Genomic DNA, 17,813 nt, shown 5'->3' with positions numbered 1-17,813 from the left:
CAATAGCATTTAAGATTCCAACCCACTTGGGCTTGGTCTCTTACACTATAAATGCAGCTGTAAAATGTGTGCTCACTTTCTTGCTTCCAGGCTGCTAGTCTCTGTTCCTGTTCCCTGCCCGTGCAGAGGACTGTGAACTAGGACTGTGATCTGTGAGTCTCCCCTAAAGAAATAACTTTTTATTATACATAAATCTGAACTAGTGTGGGATTATTTTGTATCTTCTGCCATCATCAGTGTGGGACTTTTATCCTGTCATTTGTATTTTAATAAAATGCTGATTGGCCGGTAGCCAGGCACAAAGTAAAGGTGGGGCAAAAAGAACAGGAGAATTCTGGGAAGAGGAAAGAGTCAGTCTGCAGTCATCACTCAGACAGATAGGAAGCAGGATAAGAATACCTCTCTGATGAAAAATACCAAGGGACGTGGTTAATGTAGACAAGAATAATGGGTTAATGTAAGATGGAATAAGATGTTAATTAATAACAAGCTTGAGCTAATAGGCCAACCAGTTTATAATTAAGGCAGGCCTGTGTTTCTTTGGGACTGAACGGCTGTGGGATCGGGCAGGACAGAAATCTCTGTCAACAGGCAGTCCACTATCATATATAATAATTAAATATAAAGGAAACAGAGAATAAGATGCAAGTCCCCTAAAATCCTGCATCCTTAATTTTTTTTTCTACTGCAATAGGAAAAGCACAGATAAGTTCTAATGAATTTAGATTTTTCTGTTCAAATCATAATTACACAAAACTGTTTTCATAATATAAATTCATAAGCAACTTAAAACAGGTTCTAGTTATACATTTAGGAATTGATTTATAAACTTCTGTATAAAATAACAATTAGTGACAAGAGAGGAAATGAATTAAAAAGGGAGAAAGCAAGTGTATAAAGGATGGTTTGGAGGGAAGAAAAGGACGGGGGAATTATATAATTATATAATTTTAATTTTCAAAAATTAAAAGAAATAATTTTTAAAAGTTTAGAAGTGCATACATAATTTTCTTATGCTGTATAAAAGTTACTACCACTATTTACCACCAGACCTCATAGACATGTAAGGAAAGTCTTCTATAACATACAGCAAATGAATCTAAAACTTTTCACTTTTTATTTAGTTTGTAGTAATATAGGACAAAAATCAAAGCCTGATAATCTAAACGTTCAAATGTTTGGAGGTTCAGAATGTGTCATAGGTAGAAAGCTTAACATAATCTCAAGTAATACCAAAATACAATCACAGCAAAAAATATGTGCAATATTAGATATTACACACTCTCTGTACAACTGCAAAAAGTGAGCTCATGAAACTTTCAGGAAAATGTATGGACTTGGAAGACACATTATTAAGCAAGCTGAAACAAATACACTCTGAAAACCCCAGCATGCCTTCTCATATGTGTGGATCTTAGTCTATAGTTTGTACATGTAGAAACAAAGGCATATGTATATTTCTATGTCATATTCCATATATGTGTATATATACCACATAATACATACACATAACTTTATAACCTTCTCATTATGCTGCAATATATAATATAATATAATATAATATAATATAATATAATATAATAATATAATATAATGGTTGTGAATAAATAAAGATAAGGTCATAATAATGAGGAAGAATAAAATTTAGAAAAAGAACATGTAAGCAATGTAATAAGTTACAAAGCTACTTTTTCCCCTAGTTTTAACTTCTTCGCATTTTTTTCTTTTTTTATTACTTGGTGGAGAGTAAATTTAGTCTTCTAGGTATTGAAGTAACAAGAATCATAAAAATGAATAAATAATGTAATTGATAATACAATCATAAAGCCCCAAGCAAAACCCCATTTTTCCAGAGTAGCCATTCTAACGATTTCAATGTTTACAACAATATAAAATTATGGATTGTTGAAATATTTCAAGAAATTACTTAAATTAGATGAGTAAAAATTTTGTGGACTAATTTGAATAGGATTGTTAATTATAAAATGAAAATATAATAATAGATAAAGGTATATAAGCACACGGCAGTATATTATACACAGGTCTCATAGTCCTCCTTTAAAGTAGTCCCCACCAAATGTTACAGAGGTCATCCTCAGTTCCTCATTCTGGGCCAGTTTGCTATCAGTCACGATAGATAGATAGATGACTTGCAGCCTGTGGCAGGTCTGTCATGTGTGTTCACATTGCTCCAAGGCACCTGATATGCTCAATTTAAAATGCACTTTTAAAATTCAAAAGGAAAAGCATTTGGGATGAATGTGGAAAGAAAGTAGGTGCCAAGAAAAGGCAAGTGATTTAACCAAAACCTAAAAGCACATAGTAATATTTTAAAGACAAACAAGAAAATTATTTGTAAATTGGCTGCCTAAGGAGAGTGGTATAGCTTATAGAAACTTTGAAGCTATGTCGTTTATATCCGTTAAATATAAAAACCATACTGTTATTTAGAGAAATAGCACATCAAAATAAAAGTAGCGTAAGGGCTTGAAGGAAACACTCATGTGCGCGTGTGAAGTATCCTGCACAGTGATGACACCCCACTGTGCTTCACTTTCCCACAGCGAACGGTGTGAAATACTCCAGGACTCACACTGGTAGAACCTAATCTACCGATGCTCAGAACAATTTTCAATTCATTGATTCTTTGCCTATGAAGAAAAAGCCACAGTACCCACTTTCCTTGGTAGAACAAAATAAAAATCAAAGAATCTGTAGGGGGTAGACTTTCTGTCTTGACAGATCTGGGATACTCGTGATTTTTCCTCAGCCTTTAATAAGAAAAGACCTGGTAACTGTTGACAACTGTAACTCAGGCAATTAAATGACTGAACCCTCTAGTCTCATAAATCAATATTCAGGAAATGTGATAAATCTATTCATTAGGTCAATTTACATTTTTCTCTCAAAGTAAAATTTACTGGTATTTTCTCTTTTTTGTGGTTAAATTGCTGCATATGAAGAAATGATTGTCCTTTTTTCAGAAATAATAAAGTTAAGAACAATTAGATATTTGAAATCTTTGTCTGACTATTGGATGGTCAGAGGAGAGCTAAATAACAAGTATGATACATGTTATATAACATGTTGAAAATGTGGTTCAAGGGATCAGCAGATTACTTGCAAAATATCTGAAAGTAAAAAAAAAAGACTTGGCATGCCAACTAAACACTTTATTATGTACATTAGTTTTGTTGTTAAAAGATAAAAGCTGCTCGATGACAAATATCAAAAACCAGACAGCATACATATTAAATACACAGAAAATATTACCGTATAAAATGTTACTATATATAGTACATTTTATATATATATATATATATCACTTTGCTTTAGTGAAGTGAAAAAGCATTGTTTTTCTAAAATAATATACATATCAAAAATTATAAAATAAATGTTTCCAGAGTTAACAGCCTAGATATTAAAAAGTAATCCTTTTTCTCCCCCACCTCTCTTCTTCCTTACTTTCTTCTCTTCATCTTTTTCCTTCCTCTTTACAATTGGTTTTGTGTTTTAATAGTCTCTGGTATAATATCATTCTCTAGTTGCTTTCTACAAAATATAAAGCCTTAAAAATATGGAAATCCCGGAAACTGGAGTTTAAAAGCAATAGCTCCATACTTTTCCCAATCCAACTTTACAAACCATTTTCATGGCTTGGTTTTGTCTTATTTCAGGCTGATTTCCTCTATTGTGGTCATGAGATACTATACTGGGTTCTACATTTGAATTATTTTGGTATATGTAACCTACCTAGTATTTAACAGGTTACAGTTCATTGACCTTCAATCCTTGTTGTACTTCTCATTCATTTACAGGGGGATACACATACACAAACCCATTAATACAATATAATACAATAAAAGGATTTATACTGTCCTTATTCTATGACCCATGAACAAAAGTATTCAAAATTTCCAATTTAATGATCTTGAAATTGGTAGCATGCTTTATTCAGTGTAGTTGTTTCCATTAAATTTGAAATTATTCAGTAAGTGAAAAGAATCATCTGAAACATTTATTTTATTTTATAGAATTTGCATTGTAAAATTAAATGCTTAGGCACCTCTTCAAACAAATATGCTATCTAAAGAAATTCACAATCCAGATTAATTTCAATTTGAGAATGACTTTCTTCTACTTTAATCAAATATTTTAATTGGAATTAAAATACAAAATTAAAAACGTATGTATTTGTTTGGATAAAGAGCACAGGAGAGAAAATTGTGTGCAGAGTAGTCCTCTTCATGACCTCAAACTTTCTACTGAGCTTTGATGGTGAGACTCTCCTGCTGTTGAAGTAGATATTTTGTTTCATGCTCTGTTCGAAATATTGCCTTCCTGCAGTCTTCCTTATATTGTAATCTCAAAAACATAAAAAGAAAGAATTAGAACATTGTCAACTTTTAATCTTTATATTTCCAGGCACCATTTTCATATTTTCAATATTTACATGCCTCTCTTTAGTCCTGCCATATGTTTAGTTTTCTGGAGAGTTAAATGAGTCTGAATCTCAACTTTCCTGTTATTTCTGGTTCATTCTTACCAAATTAGAATAGAAGAAAGAAGGTATCTTTCTGGTTAGGATCTGCATGAGGAACTCTTCTAAGGTTTGTAGAGGAGGGATGTAGCAAATAAAGTACTTTTTATTGACAATAGATTCTTCTCTCATACAATACATCCTATCCAATAGTCCCAGCTTCCCAAGCTCTCCTGTCCTCCAGATACAATCCCCTTCCCAATCCTCTTCAGAAAAGATCAGACTTCCAATGGGTGACAACCAAACAGGACAAAACAAGGTATCAATAAGACAATGAAAAAGTTCTGATATCGAGGCTGGACAAGACAACCAAATAGGGAGAGAAAAGTACCAAGAGTAGGCAAAAGAGTCAGAGATATACTGGCTCCCACCATTAGGAGTCCCACCACAACACCAAGCTCACAGCCATAGCTTATGTGCAGAGGACCCACTGGAGACCCATGCAGGCCTTTGTCCACTGCTTGAATCTATGTGAGCCCAGGAGAGCTCTGCTTAGTCGATTCAGTGGACTGTGTTCTCCAGGTGTCTTCAGTCCCTCTGACTTGTATAGTCTTTCTTCCCCAATTCTGTAGAATTCCCCCAGTAACTCCTGATTTCCTTAAAACTTTGTCATCTTTGAAAATCCCTAAAAACAATCTATAAATTTTTACTTGTACTCATAGATAAGTGTTGTCTTCACCTTTTATAAAGGGTGACAACAAAGCAAAATCACAACAGAAAGCCACAGCCAAATAAAATCCAGAGTTGTGGAGCCCAGTACCTAATGGTACATCTACAAAATACTCTCACACCTAATGCTCAGTGATCACCTGAAAAGAGAAGGAAGACAGGTTGTAAGAACTAAGGTAAACAAATAATTTGTTGTGTTTGTGTCTCTTCATGATATCAGAAAATATATCAACAGAGTATCACCAGCAGGCATGACCAAATGTGAGTTGAATAAAATTGACACTAATGAACTTGTCCCACTGCCTAGAAAAAAGCCCTTGAGGCCTCATCCTTGCACAAAGAACTACAGGCAGCTTAAGAGAGCTAGGGGTGTGGGTTGTGGCAGTCCCCAGGAAAGAACACACTGACTGGCTGTCCAGTGCCAAAGAGCATCCTCATAAACATACATACAAGTGGCATAATAGAAATGATCAGCCTACATTTAAGAATATGTGCATATGTAGATATGAATATATGCATGCAATAACAACTAATGGAAAGCGAGGCTGAGATTTGAAAGATAGTTGGAAGGGTTATACAGGAAAGTTTGGAAGGGAAAAGGGAAGGGAAAAATGTAAGTAACTTAGAATGTCAAAAGTAAATAATTATAAAACACGCACTTCTATGTAAGATGCAAATTGTCTTCTGTTGAAATAACTACTATAACTTTTTTTTTGTCTCTCTCAAGTATACCTTATAGATGTGATATCTAAGCAACACCCATAAAATCTCAACAGCATAGCTGCCTTAAAAAGAAATATGATAGTATGGAAAACTTACATCTGTAACAGCGTAAACGAATGCAGACAGATTGTAAAAATATATACAGCTTTAATGGAGAAATAGACTTACAGAACCACCGTTCTGGCGGAGACCAGGAAAGCAGAAGCAGCTTCTGGGAGCACGCTTGCCAAATTTATAGGCTAACATTAGCGCGAGGTGAACACGCCCCCTAAGGGGCGGGACTTATCCCTACATACATCTAGAGAAAACCTACACTTAACAGCCACTGTAAGAGGTATAATTAGTTTTTTGCATGGATGAACACCTAAATGCTTATATAATACTGAGTATTATAGATATAAGTATCATATTCATAAAAGCAAAACTAAGCATTCTCAGCAGGGTGTTATATATATACTACATACACACAGAGAGATATACAGTAGGAGAGAGTAGTGTATGTGCGCACATGTAACAATTATAATTAAAGAAAGACCAATAGTAAAACAGGTGCTCAGGAGGATTGGAGAAAGGAAGAGGTTAGATGTAGAATACTTTAACTTTAAAAAGTGAAATATGAACAATGGAGCTGCTTCAGAGAATGGAGAAAAGGCAGTGGAGTAGGAGGAAGATTTGGGGGAGGAGAAAGCAGGAACGAAGGGACAGGAGGAGGAGAGTATCACCCTGTTCCAGGCATCTGTAATTATGTCTGGAATCCACCATCAAACCATTGATTTGAATGATGCTTACTTTATTGAATGCTGTTTTCACAAAGTGTGCAAGACTTCATAACATGTTTTCAGGAATAAAATACTTTATAAACATATAATGGAACCACTTCATTTATTAAGTCTCAGTACCAATACAGAAAACTTTCTTTTTCATCAACTTGCCTATCCGATTTCTAGGCATTGTTTTATCATCATCAAGTTAGTAGACTTATTTATTTTTTATTCCTAATTGTATTTCTTTTTTTGTTTATATTAAAGCCCCTTCAGGTATCACTTATCCTTTCTGCTGTATTTATTTGTAATCACAAACATAACCTTAATTTTGCTAAATTTGATCAATAAAATTTATTTTGTGACAATCCCCATTACATTAATAAATTTTCTGCTTTTGTTGTTTAGTTGTGAGTTTCTGTCATTGCTGCTGTTTTTGTTTGCTTTTTATGGCAAAGAAAAGGTAAGTATTTAATGAGAAAAAGTGTACAAAAGCTGAAGAGAGCTAACTAAAATACAACATATCACCTCCCCTCCCTTCCTCCAATATGACCTATTTTACAAACGTTTCAATTTCCTTGTGTTATTTCCTGGCTCAAGATTGCTTCTGACATCAGTCATTTTGGCACATGTCTGCTCACTTACATTTAGTCTCCCTAAAAGGAAAAATGAAAGTGTTGCACATAAAAAAAAAAAAAAAAAAAAAAAAAAAGAAAGCTGTGTCTAGTCCTAAGAAGTCAGGGGATGATTATTTACCTTAAAGCTAACAATTGTGACATGTGCAGTGTAAATAGCTTACTGTGTCATAGCCGGCTGACCTGAGGCTGATACCTATTTCCTGTTTACGTTTCAATATCTCCCGAAATTGGGTTTTTATTAGAAAACAAAAGTGAATCCTGGGAATATACTTTTGTTGAAAATTAAATTCTTTGCTTGTCAAAAGTATCAAACCGCTGCCCATTTTTCAGTATTATGATCACATGCTTTCATAAAAAAATATAATCATTTTAATCGAATTTGCCTTGGTATTACAGTTCAGAATACTTAACATCATTGTGTCTACATTATTCTCCTTATTTAAAAAAATGGGAGGGAAAGACAAAGGAATTTCTTTATACTGTATTATATGACTCTTTCTTGAATGTGAGTAATTATTTTAAATTGGGATTTTTAGCAATATCAGCAACTATGTGACAAATAAATTATGGAATTCGTGACCCACACTGTCATGACAACCGTGGTATCTGAGCAGACCCTGAGGATAATGCAGCTAAGTCTTAGCAACATTTAGAGTATTAGTTTTCTATTACTGCTACAAGTCAATGCAAAAGCAATGCCCAAAACCATACAAATTCATTTCTTCTCAAAATTTTAAGGATTAGCCTTCTAATTTCTTGGCAACACTGGATGTCAATGAATATTATTCAGTGGTTACCAGACAAGATTTTCTAGCTATCCTCTATTATTTCATCAGTTGAATCTCATGTCTTCCTACTGGTTTTGGAGCCTCCTTTTTTACTCTCATACGAACGTCTTTTATCACATTTGATCCAAGAGGATCCTGAAGGTCAACTGCCCAGTCTCTGAGTATCAGTTTGCAATATCTTCTGAAAAACTGAAGATAAAAGATAAAGGGATATGGACATCTTTTAAAAAAGCCTTTATAATAGCAGAATGTATATGCAGCCATATATGCATATGTGCTATTCTTTATGTATTATATATCACCTTTCTTAGGAAACACATTTACAGGAAAGTCAGTTTGTTACATAGAATACCAACCACCTTTCCGGGAGCTTGAGGTCTGTCTATTCTCAGAGTTATCAAGTTTGTAACTGATGTATTTTTCTTCTTTTACTTCTGACAGCAACATTGACACTTTTCTTGTTTGTACTGAAGAATTTTAGTGTTGTATGCTAGGCACATTGAGTAGTCAGACACATTTGGTCACTGTCTGATATTGATTTAATTTCACTATATCAAAACTCACAATGTATCTCAGAGCCTAGATTTCAACACATTGCCATGTTCAAGTCACTTCAACCATCTTGTCAATTCAATTTTTCACACTTCTTCATTTAGTTGTTATTTTGACAGTCATATACCATAATGCATACCAATAGGTATTGTTGCAGAAAAAAAATACAAAAAAACTTCAAGATCAAAGCTGTCAAACCTTATGTCACAAAATACCCCCAAAATAGTAATTCAAGGGTACTGCAAAATTATTTATTTGATGAATTCTTAAATTATTAGTCTTTCTTTTTCTTTATTTTTAAAGAAGCAGTATACATTAAAATCTAGTTTCAATATGTTTTCCTACTTATAATTTAAAGGACTTGGGTTTGGGTAAATAAGGCTGACTATGCCTAATAACACTCATGTATATACTAAACATGGTTATCTTTGCCATCACCCTGAACTTGAATTCATGCAACAGAGATCCTCACACACAGCCAAAACATAAAGAAATTTGGAAGAATTTTATGTAAAATCAGCTCATTTCAATATATGATTTGTTAACATATTTCCTTGAATCAAAATTGTTAGAAGCTTTAAAATAATACAAGCTATTTGGCCATTGACAGATTTTCATTTTATATATTTAGGTCTCCCATGATTCTCTAGGGTTTTACTAGTAACCAGAGAAGAGACATTTCTGTCGTTTATTCCCTAAACTAACTGTTTTGTTGGTCTATAATATGTATCTGTATATGTTTTTTGTTTTTTTTTTGCATTAATTTCTGTTTTCATTGTTACTCAACACCAACATCATCTTTAAACTGGATTCTTACCCACTATCCAGTGTTCTTGTTCCCTTATTATTTTAGAAGCCCAAGATAAGCTTTGTAATTTCTGAAATAGGTGGTTTCTTTTTTGTATGTATTACTTTTGAATGATTTTTTTTAAAAAAATGTTCATATACTAAAATAAAAAATGATGGGCATGGCCTGACAGAAGGAAATATATTCTGCTGCCTCTCATCTCACTTTCTTTGTTCGTTCTGAACAAGGTACAATGCCCATCTGATGTTTCCAGGATATCACTAGGCTCTTTCAGCCGCTTGGAGACCTCTTCCTCCCAATCCTTCACATCTCAGCCTTAATATCAGTGAGGAAGCTGCGCTTTCTTTTATTGCTCCAAATACACTGAATCATTATATTGATTTTTCTATAACATTTTCTTCCTTACTTTACAGCACTTAAAATAGCTTATAATATTATTTATATCTGCGTATTTCTTTATGTAACATTAAAATCCCCAGCAAGCTATGAATTGAACAGGGAAAGAAACCAAATTTTCAACTTTCCAATTTTCTACGAATCTATATCCAAGCACTGTACAAGGAACTGAGACTGACATTTACTCAATACTTCTTGCAGACTTTACAACTAGCTGTAATTATCAGGTATGTAGATTATACTATCTTCCATCATATATTTTCAAAATTATGTTCAGGTCTTATTTAGGCAAATATAATATTAATGCTTCATAGATAGAACTTCTATAACTCCAGTCCCTGGGAATCTAATACCCTCTTTAGGACTCACAATACACCACAAGCATATGGAACAATGATGTACATCCAGGGAATTCTATCATATGATATATATGTTAAATACACACACACACACACACACACACACACACACTGTTAAGTACAAGCTTACCTAGAAACTAAACTTTGTTTTTGATTATCTTTTATCACTGAATGTTGGTCTATAAATCTTTGTCAGAGAAAACAGGATAACATTTTCAGGCATTGCTTGTATTTTCAATATTTCTTTTTATCATTTTATTTATTTAGCATTATGCGTGGCAATCACTTGTAGTTTGTGTTCAGAAGACAGTGTGCAGGAGTCATTTCTATACTCTCAATATACAGATTGTTGTCTTTAGGCTTGGTTGCAAGTGTCTTTTTCTGGGAACCATCCTACTACACTACATATTTAATGTTTTTTTTCAATCCTCAAACTGTGACATTATCAAGTGAAATTTTTATCTGTATAGGCTGTATAAATAAGATTTATCTGCCAAAAACTTGATAATACCGATTCCTGAACAGTAAAAGTGGTTAATACTTTGTTTGGATGACAGTTATACCAACAGTAATAAAGCTAATACCAGAGAACTTTGTCAGCCTTAGATTCTACTCAGTTTCCATTAATGATCATTACCACTTCAGTCTCAAACCCCATTAATATATGCATATTAATGATATATAAATATAAAATGTATGAGGAGAAGAATTGTTAGAGCTTAACACAAAGCTAGAAAAGCAGTTGCACAACATGAGAAAGGAGAAATATTTACCATGAAAGAATAAACTGATGATAAAGGCAAGCTGGTTCATATCATTAAAACAAGCAAACCCTCAGAATGGGACTGAGGTAGTAGAATAATCACAACTTTTAGAACTTTAGCTTCACTGTAAGTACCAGGCCATCCTTAGCAATCAGGTGAGATTCTATTTGTCTCAAACAACTGAATAAGTAAGCAAGTATAAAGCTAAAATACAAACAGTAAACTAAGACTCATTCAATGGAGGAGTTAAATGCCGAGTATTTTCTGATGTTTATCAAAGATGGATTCAAGGAAATCAACTACTTTACACCCTTTTAGAATCTAGGCATTCCACCACAGAATCCCCTTCTACTACAAAATACTCTCAACAAATACTTCAGAAATGTTTCTGCAAATTAAATCTGCAAATCACATAATGGCCTGGATAGAACCTTAACAATTAAAAACTTGTTATCTTAAAATATGTTGATGTGATATTTAGATAACTTAAATTCAAATAAATTGAGGCTTTGCCACGAACATAGGATAGTTTTTTTTTTTTAAAATTCAATAAGCCATAAATGTTTCTCTTAGGAATAATGCCTTTTACTTACCAAACCTGGAAGACTTACTCTTAATTGACAAGAAAAAGTTAATAACCTCCAACGTAATCTGAACCTGTGACTCCAAACCACAGATCTTGTATTGAAGTACATTTGTAGAATGTAGTACTGTGATGAGGTTGCTTATACATCCTATCATTTCTTTAAATACATTTATTATTTTGTCTAGAAAGTATTTAAGCATCATAATTTGATCATTTCTCTATTTTTCTATTTTCTTTCCTAAAATCCCTATAAACCTATAAATGCAATTACACTTGTTTTTCTGTTTTTGATCATCCCTTGCACTAATTAGAGTGGTAGGCCTAGAAATATTCTTCTCAGAAACCTAGGGATCTCCTGCAATATTAGCTTTCTCTATTTACATATCTTGATTTTTAATAAACACAGATATATAAAGATTCAATGTAAGTAATTTGGATATGTTTGCTTGGTTTGCTGAATTTTTGTTTGCATAAAAAGAAAAGTAATCATCTGTTGAAGTGCAATAAGGAGTTATGAAAGTATGAATCATAAAAGTAACACTGAGAGTAGCTCAATAATCAAGGAAAATGAATTTTAAAATACATACATACTGCTTTTTCATACTTCTGGAGAATCTGAGTAGTTGTCCATGGTATTTCATGAGTTATTAAGCAGGTAAAGTGATTTAATGAAATCAAAGTTTTATTGTTTGATTCTACCCTCAATTTATTATGTTTTGTTTCTGAAAGACTAAGAATATACATGGAAATAGAATTTTATGTATTTTGTTACATTTTATAAATTTAAAAAGTTATTAAATATTTTGGCAAGTCAATAGATAAAATATGAAAGTGTTAATTAATTTTAAACACACATTAAAATACATTATGATATTTTTATCAAGTAGTTCACATATATGCAATGTACCATATTTTTATACTCTAATCAATAAACAAATTCTTACCAATTTCATCTGTGTTAGTAATAAAAGAGAACTTTCACCTGATAATCTTTTCATTTAGTTTAATTTGTACACTAGTGTATTTGATCTAATTCTGCTGTAACAAATTTGTCACTAACCTATAGACAATTTACCTTAAATATCAAGAAGACTGAGTTCAGCTCAGTGAGTTTAAGTCTGTGGGACGTAATTCCTTCACAAGATCTATGTTGACTAAATTGATTTGATTGCATTACCCAACTTCTCAAGGATGCCCACGTTTTATTATTTTTTTTATCCTCTTTATCTTCAATGCCAGCATAGTCACATTTTAGAGTCTGTCTCCTTGGTATTTCTTACTTTGAGTTTTATATTTAAAGCACATTTTAGATTATTTTAGACTAGCTGAGGATAGTCTATTTAATGTTTAGCAATCTAGCATTTGTAATTCCATCAGCAGTACAAATTTTCCCATATTACGTAACATAGCATCCCCTGGATGTAGGGATCAAAACTCTAATATAAAAAAAAACCTAAAAACAAAATGTCTAAATATGTTTAAGATTAATTATGTTAATTAAGTTAATGTATCTTACTATGCATGTATATATTTTTAAATGAACTTTCTGAATTTGCTATTGTTAATTTGCATTTTAGCATTGATTTCTAATATTTAGACATGTGTAACATAATGTCCTTGCTTCACTTCTCTAAGATTTACATTTCCATCTTAATTTTGTCTCAGAATTCTGTAAACACAACTCCACTCATTTTGATTTCTCTGTTTTTGTTCACAAATCATTATAAATTGCAAACATTTGTTATAATATTATGAAATTGTTTGCTTGAATTAACCTCAAGCACTCAATTATGTTAAATATCAGTCATAAAGTCTATGAAATCAGTTTAAGTGTGTCAAACAATATTTTCTCTGAAAACAACAGTACATTAAGCTTGAAGACACAATGCTTTTATTTGAATTTTTGGTAACTTGGTTTTAATTCCCCATCTGATTACCACACATAAAAGCAGAAATCTCAGGAACTATGTGAAAGGAAAATTCGTTCTCCAATTCTTTTATGGCTACCAAATCTGCCAGTAAAATTTAGATTTGGTTTCAATACCACTATTAATTTATTCATTTCTGAATAGTTGTCCTGGCAATGATATACTTTACAACATAGCCAGAAGAACAAAACTATATTATAAATTGCAAGTTGGAAATGTTTGATAGGACATGGAAAATTATGTAGAGTGAGAAATGTAACTTTTCATAATCAAGAAAGAGTGTTAGTTAAAGTAGTATTACAGCTCTCTGAAATCAACACTATTATTGAGAATAATATCTCTGTCATATTCATAAAACCAGAATCAACAGGTTAATTTGCACATTGACACTTATATTCTTTTGGTATTATATAGTTAATTATATACTGTAGCATCTGTCTACTCATTATGAGGAAGTAAAGCAGTTTATTCTGTTTTAGAAACCAAGGACTCTTACATGTAATAAGGATCAGTCAGAATTTTTAAAGGGTGCTTATTTATTAACTATGATTATTATGCAGATACATAAACATTTTTAATGTTTTGTATCAACTTTCCCAAGGTCCTGTGTGTATATTTTCTGGCTATTAGCCTGGCTGTTTTGTGGAACTCCTTGCAGTGCAAATGGACATATCTCTGACTCTTTTGCTTCTACTGTGTTATGAGGGATTTTGCCTTATGTAATTGTATCTTTTTTATTGTGTGTTGTTGTCATCTCTTGGAAGATTATATTTTCTGAAGAGAAAATGGAGGGGGAGTGTAGCTGTGGGAAGAGACATAGGGGGAAAAATGGGAGGAGTGGAGGGAGGGAAAACTGTGATTTAATGAGGGAAGATCGATTTCCATAAATAGAAAATTGTTTTAAATAATGAAAGTAGTAGTAGTAGTAGTAGTAGTAGTAGTAGTAGTAGTAGTAGTAGTAGTAGTAGTAAATAATAATAGCAAAAGAAATTGACAGTGCAGAAAATTAAGGTTGGCATTTGAGTACAATAAAATATTCTGTTGTAGGACCCTTGCTTCTGAAAGGAACACTAGACAGTTCCGTTCTACTGAATATATGTGTGTTTTCTTAAAGCAATGAAATAGTCTACAGAAATATCAATAGTCAAATACACATTACTATTTATTTTCTATTTTTCATTCAACTGCTGCCTATTATACTGAGGAAAATAAAAATGTGAAAATTCTACATTATAAAATCAGATATCATATTTTTTTCCTACTGGACCTACAATTAGGTTATTAAATCCATATTCTCTCTAGGGCAGGAGAGTTTAAATAGATAATTTGATTATACTTGCCCTTGTCTTTTTTTAATCAAATGCCCCCAGCAGGAAAAATACATTCGAATACAGTGTGTACTACAAATTACATTAATCACTGCTAGATGTGTTTAAATTGCCTTTATATTTTCGAGATTTGTTGGCCACTATGTAACCTCAGGCAAAATGTCCATTCTAAAATTTACACACTTTATTTTTTTTTTAATAGAAAAAGAAAAACGTATTTGCCAATGCGTTTGAATAACTGTTTTTCTGTGGGCAGAAGTGATGTGGAGATGGGAGCAATGCAAAATGAAGGACAAAGAGTGTTGGGATTGATGGGTTCTGGCCTCCAGTTGCTTTTCCCTCCTAGAACCTTCTAGTATAGGTTGCTAGAAGCTGTGCCTAGTTAGAGGATCAGAGAGGATCACTTGTTCACCATCAACTGCAGTGTATTTAAGTCTACATGGTGTTAATAAAGATGGGCTTTCTGAACCAGCGTTTTGGAGCTGCGTGTGTCAGTGTGTCAGTGTGTCTCTGTATCTGTGTCTTCAACCTCCAGCCCCTTGACCGAAGCTCGGTAATTGGGTGCCAGCACACAGAGCGCAGACACGGGGGCGCGGTGTGCGGCAATTGGAGGTCCCCACCGAGATATCGGGAAAGGGAAGGCTGAGAGACGGCCCTTGGAAGCCCCTCTAAGAGAGGTAAGCAGACAGCGTCGATCTTGGCCAACGGAGACATATTGAGGAGAAACGATGGGAGGTATCTTTTCTTGGTTCAGAAAAGAGTCGGACAATAGCGGGGAGTTTGATGTTTTAGAGCTAGTGGAGGATAGTGAGGAGGATTCATCAGAAGAAGAAGAGGAGATTATACATAAGGAATTAAAAAATCTTTTTAAAAAGCTGAGAAAACGTAGAGTAAAAAAAAAGACTCACATCCAACTCCCTCGGCCACACCGGCTTATAATATTGAAGGTTGGTGGTCTTATTTGAGTAGGGCCTTTGACACAGATCAAAACAAGGGAGTTTGTTTTCGTTCTGTACACACGGTTGCACCAGTGATGGAGGTGCCAGACACCAACAACCCAGGTCAAATAATTCGCCAACATTTTACAATAAAATTTAAAGAAATGAAACATTTAAAGGAAGCTGGAGCTGTATGTGGGGCTTTTCTGAACCAGCATTGGTAGCTGGGTGTGTCAGTCTATCTCTGAGTCTTGAGTTCTCAACCTCCAACCCCTTGCCCGAGGCTGGGGAATTGGGTGCCAGCGCACAGAGCACAGAAGAGTACTCATTTCTGGGTACTAAAGTCTCTGTGATGATACAGCCTAGCAATGTGCATAGTTTCCCAGGATTGTTTTGTTGTTAGCCTGCCTTGTATTTCAGTTTTCATCTAATTATTTGTTACCTGTGATTTGGTAATAAGATAATCGCTCTCAGTAGTATGTTTTATGGAATACTGGCCACTTATTGTGGGTGTTCAGCACATGGTATGTTATCAGTAATATATTGCTGTGGAATGATGCTCTTGTACACTGAAAATATTTGTCACTCGTATGGCTTAATAAAATGCTGATTGGCCAGGAGACAGGCAGGAAGTACAGATGGGGCAACAAGACTAAAAGAGTTATGGGAAAAGGAAAGGCAAAGGCACAATCATTAGCCAGATACAAAGGAAGCAAGGTGATAATGCCTCACTGACAATAGGTACCAAGCAACATAGATACACACAGATAAGAATTATTGGTTAATTTTAAATTGTAAGAGCTAGTTAAAAATCAGCCTGAGATAATAGTTTAAATAGTTTATAATTAATATAAGCCTCTGTATGTTTCTTTGAGACTGAATGGCTGCAGAACTAGGCATGACAATAAACTTCCATCTATAATATTTAATTTAATAGCATATAGATACTAATTATAACTTCATACATCACAAATTATTATGAATAGGGTGTTATAGAATGAAAATTATTTTTAAAACTTTTACCTCTTCTTTTCTGCACAGAAAAATTTACAGTAGGTACTTTCTTATTATAATAAGCCTACTATGATATTTCAGGGTATATTTGCATAGCTTACAAAATTTACTATCTTTGGGAGTAAAAATAAAAGGATATAGCCACCCCCTGTTTAGAAATCAGATTTTGCAAAAATTTTTCTCTTTCTCCTCACCACCTCCATTCTTTCATTCCTATGAGACATTTTGAATAAAATTTACTTTTTCCTTAGAAATAAATGACATTTGAAATAATAAAACACAATTAATAAGGCACATGATTATTTCATGGTAAGTGCTAAGAGGAAACTGTATTAGACATAATTAACCTTGTAGTATCTGCCTCAGTTCTCAGCACAGAAATTTTCTGGCTTGAAACCATAGGAAACTGCTATATAGCTTTGGAAATAATAACAACTATTTTCAGCATTTTAAAGAAAGACGTCAGTCAATTCCACATGTCATATTGGTTCTCAGGCACAGAATTCTTTAGTAACTCATACATGATTTGTGCACCTTCTACTTTACATCTTGCAGATTCTCTTTAATTTTAAAGTTTCACACAAAGCAATGTAACATCAATATTTAGAATGCTGAAGACTTGTGATGTCCATGACTCAATCTTATGTCAAGAAGGTATGACATTGATGAAGACCAATTAAGATCAATGTCAACAGACAACTTTACGACAAACGACATGGAAAAGACTTGGCAGGAAAAGAAGCCGTGCACATTTTCTTTACTGCAGAGATATGAAGTTCGTTGCAAACAGTTTTGATATAAATCCAAGAATGGGTTATTTAGATCCATTTTAAGAATATTTTCAATGAGTGATACATGATAGATAAAAAAATAATCGGTGCTTTATGAGCAATTAACTAGTTTTCTACATGTTCAATAAATGTAAATTCATACAAATACCTTGGGATAAAATCATTTCAACCATTTGTTCAGAATCCACAATAATGGGAAATTAATGGTGACACTGGAGTAGAGGTGAAGG

This window comes from Alexandromys fortis, unplaced genomic scaffold (assembly GCF_014885135.2).
Source record: "Alexandromys fortis isolate MF-2015 unplaced genomic scaffold, M_Fortis_MF-2015_v1.1 scaffold_4, whole genome shotgun sequence".
Classification (NCBI taxonomy): Eukaryota; Metazoa; Chordata; class Mammalia; order Rodentia; family Cricetidae; genus Alexandromys; species Alexandromys fortis.
The sequence above is the reverse complement of the archived record's forward strand: the minus strand, read 5'-3'. Positions refer to the sequence as shown.